Genomic DNA, 4,580 nt, shown 5'->3' with positions numbered 1-4,580 from the left:
AAAAGAAGGATGAGGAGGTGAAGCAAAATAGAAGGATGACCAAGGGAAAAATTACATTGAGGTTCAAAGGATGAGGCAGAATTCCAAACAAGGGGATTTTTTTTTTTTTTTTGTATTTCAATCGAGTTTGGAAGGTCACCAATCTTGCATATCAAAAGCATGTCTTTCTCATGACTTTTCCTCTACATGACATAAGCCCCTTACTTCTATCAAAGGCAAAATGGGGTCACGATGTCCCACCAAGCACCAAGAGAGGACTAATACTCATCATTGATGCTCTAGTGAAGGGGCCAGTAAATGTCAACAACCCCCCTTTTCTCTCCATGGGAAAATCCAATAAAGAGGTATGTGCTTACTAATAAAAAGATGAGTTAACATATGGCATATTATTGGCCAACCAATGCCTTCGGTATTGGATATTTTGATTTTTCATCAAGCTATTTCTTCATTTAAAAAAAAATATATTCCCCCTCTATGGTTATTCATGAGATGCCTTTACATTTTGAAGAACTTAAAAGAATCAATAGGCACAACCCGTTATAGTATTAAAATGTTAGGGATGTGCAAGATTGTTGGCCCCTTTTCCCTAGAGGATAATTCACCTTGTAAGGTATAATATGTGGAGAGGCTTCCCTTTTATTCCATCCCTTTAAAGATGTATTAAAGCTGAGCACGTACTAAATGGCAACATGCATACTCACATAAGACACTATTAAAGGGAATCCCCTCCCATTGGCCCTATACTCAAGGATGAGTCCTACTCAAAACTACAACCATATGCCCATTGGTCCTATACTCATGGATGAACTCCTACTCCAAACCACAACCCATATGCTCATTCCCATAACAATGGTCTATGTGGCACAATGACTCCTCCTTTTGACCATTTATGTGGTGCCGATAATGGAAAAAGCTCTCGGAGGTGATTCCAAAACCATTATGTAATGGGTCAATAGAAGATAGATCTTTGCCATTTAAGAGAGCTGATAATCTATCCAAGCTCATATTGAGAGATTTTTTATGTATGATAGATCCTTTAATTGACAATCTCCCCACGTGAATAGGTTATTATGGTGTAATGTAAGGTGATTTGGCACCCAACTTAACGAACCATCTTTAGATTATGCAACATAATTTGCAATGGCCTCGAAGGACTTTCCTTAATGTGCCACTTTCAAGCATGTAGGGTAGGGCCAATTGACCGAAGAATCATAGGGGAGACCCTACATAAATTATATGGCCCAACTGTGATGTGAGGGAATCGGCACATCGCATGCTATTGAAATTTGCATCTGTTATTCTTAATTATTGAAATTACCCAATTAAAAAACTCATACACTCATTGCTGATTTCATTTAGAGCATGACAACCCATTGTGGCTCCTTTTCCTTCTCATTCTACGTGCATATAGTAAGGTTAACAAACAATTGGAACAAGGTTCCATAAAATATTTGGGTAGGTTATGTTAAATTACACGACGCAGTGGAACATAAACTAAACAAAGAATAGAGAGTACACAGCAAACTGGAGAGGAAAAAACTTTTCCTTCAATACTGATGTAGTACAAATGATGGCTCCGCCGTCCACCTATGTGCTCCCACAGTGGAGCTTAAATGGCGATCTACACAAATACTAGGTGAAGAGCTACTAGTTGCTGGAAGATTTGATCTGATCTGAACTAATCTGATACAATGGACTGGGGAGGTCGCCTCTTTATAGCTATGAGGGCAGTAGTCGGATCAACATAGTCGGTGGAGTTGACTAGTCGACCTAGTTGGTGGAATTGACTAGTCATCCATGGAATATTCAAAGAATATTCCCTATACCGAGGCCCCAGCAAGAATAAGGGGCTCCCACACAATCACCTTTCTACCATCAACGGTCTCATTGATAGACCTCATTTGACATGCAAGTCAGGATCCATCCAGTGTCTCGGGCTCACACATGGCTTCTCCTCATATGGGGGCCTTACAACTTGAGCACCTTAGACCACTGGTGGTTACCAGGAGGGTGGGACATTGAGCATATCTAACACCCCCCCTCAATGTCCACTCGTAGGTGAACTACCTTCTCGGCCCAATGCCGAGTCTCTGAAGATGATCCTTACTGAGTGCCTTGATGAAGATATCTGCTCCATTTTGCTCTGTTGGTGGACAATAGACCAATTCCACTATCCCGTCCTCGATCAAATCATGCACATAGTGATACTGAATCTCTATATGTTTTGTGCGTGCATGAAACACTGGATTTTTAGCAATGGCCATGCAACTTTGATTGTTGCACCTCAGCACAGTTGCCTCATCCTCTTGCACTCCCATGTGCCATAAGATCCTCCTCAGCCACATTGCTTCACAAGTAGCAAAACATGCTGCCTTGTACTCAGCCTCGGTAGAAGACAATGCCACTATTGGTTGTTTCTTACTGATCCAAGGGAAGATACCTAAACCTAAAGAGAAACAATATCCAGAAACTGATTTCCTAGAATCAACATCTCTAGCCCAATTTGAGTCACAATGACCAGCCAAGGAAGTGCCCGTACCATAGGTGATGCCATAATCAAGAGTGCCCTTCACATACCTGAGCACCCGCATCCCTGCATTCCAATGATTCTCTCGAGGCTTATTGGAGAACCTGCTCAAAAGCCAACAGCAAAACTAATGTCTGGTCTAGTGTTGCACAGATAGATGAGACTGCCGACCAACTTCCTATACCTCCCTGCTGGTGGTGAGGCATCCTCCATAGACAACCTCGCATTTACCTCGATAGGTGTAGCTATCTCCTTGCACTTGGACATACCAAATGCCTTTAAGATCTCCCTTGCATATTTTTGCTAAGAGATGAAGATCTTGCCTAGCTCTTACCAGACTTCAATCCCCAAACAGTAGTGCATTAAGCCTAAGTCTGTCATCTCAAACTCAGTGCTGAACGCCTTTCTTATTTGCCGGATCATGTCTTCATAGTCACTTGTAATAAGAGATCATCCACATATAGAACAATAATAGCAGATTTTCCACCTTTCCTGTACACATACAAGTTAGCATCTGAGGCACATCTTTTGAAGTTTAATTTATGAAAGAATTTGTCTATCCGTTGGTACCATGCTCTTGGGGCCTGTTTCAGCCCGTACAGAGCCTTCTTCAGCTTACATACCTTGTTCTTAGAATGGGGGGCCTCAAACCCAGGTGGTTGAGCCACATACACCTCCTCCTTGAGGTCACCATTCAAGAACGCTGATTTAACATCCATTTGATAAACTGGCCACTTTTTATGAGCCGCCACCGATAGTACTGTGCGAATAGTGGTCATTCTGGTAGTCGGAGTGAAACATTCTTGAAAATTAAACCCTTCAACTTGTGAAAATCCTTATGCAACCAATCTGGCTTTATACTTTTTCAAAGTCCCATTGGCTTTGTACTTTACCTTCCAAACCCACTTTCCAATAATCTTTCTATTAGGTGGTCGATCTACCAGCTCCCAAGTTTCATTCTTCATGATGTTGTCATATTCTACTTGCATAGCATTTTTCCCATCTCGGTCTGCAAGTGCTTCCTCCAAACTCGCAGGCTCCTTTACTTCTGCAATAATCTCAGCCATCAAGGCCATATTGACTATGTGAGCAGAAGCCCTCCTTTGCTCCTCGATTCTCAAAGACCGCCTTGGTCCATCTGCATGCTGCTCAACAGACATAGGCATTTGGTTATCATGGTCATAGAGTAACTGCCTTACCCATCGCAGCAATGGCTTTTCCGATGATGTAACAATAGGTTGGTGACTTATTCCTTCATCATCTGATATTTCCTCCTCCTTTATAGCTCTTGGGAAAGGTCCATAGTGAATTACCTCTTCGCTTGATGATAAAGTGGAAGAGCTCTTCTCTACCTCCACTGCATGTGGCTGCTCCCTAACACCACATTGCAACTCGCTATGATCTTCTTTGCCTCTTGGTCATACAACTATAGGCTTTCTTCTCATCACAATAGCCTAAGAAGATACATTTGGTGCTTTTTGGTTGTAGCTTGTTTCTCTCTTTGTTTGGTACATGCGCATAGCATTCATACCCAAACGTTCTAAAGTGGGAGACAGATGGCTTCTTACCACTGTAAGCCTCATGTGGTGTTTTACCTTTGAGTGCCTTTGTATAGCTACGATTAAGGAGGTAAACCGCAGTATTGACAGCTTCAGCCCAAAAGTGGTTTGGTAGTCCAACATCTTTCAACATACACCTCCCCATCTCCACGGTGGTCCGCATTTGACGTTCAACAACTGAATTTTGCTGAGGCATATGTGGTGTTGTCGTTTGTTGCTTGATCCCTTTGCTCTTGCAAAAATCTCCAAACTCTGTAGAAACAAGCTCACCACCACCATCCGATCTAATTTTCTTCACTTTTCTCCCTGTTTCATTCTCAACAAGCTGTAGCCATTCTTTAAATTTACCAAAAGCTTGAGCCTTTTCGCAAAGAAAGTACACCCACATCTTCCTACTACAGTCGTCGACAATCAATAAAAAATAGGAAGATCCCCCAAGGCCTGTGTAGGCATCTTACCGCACAAGTCAACATGCACCAACTCTAGAGGAGCGT

The sequence above is a fragment of the Dipteris shenzhenensis genome, chromosome 21 (genome assembly GCF_047967505.1).
Source record: "Dipteris shenzhenensis isolate YYH24624 ecotype China chromosome 21, Dip_SZ_1.0, whole genome shotgun sequence".
Taxonomy (NCBI): Eukaryota; Viridiplantae; Streptophyta; class Polypodiopsida; order Gleicheniales; family Dipteridaceae; genus Dipteris; species Dipteris shenzhenensis.
This window is presented reverse-complemented; position numbering follows the sequence as displayed.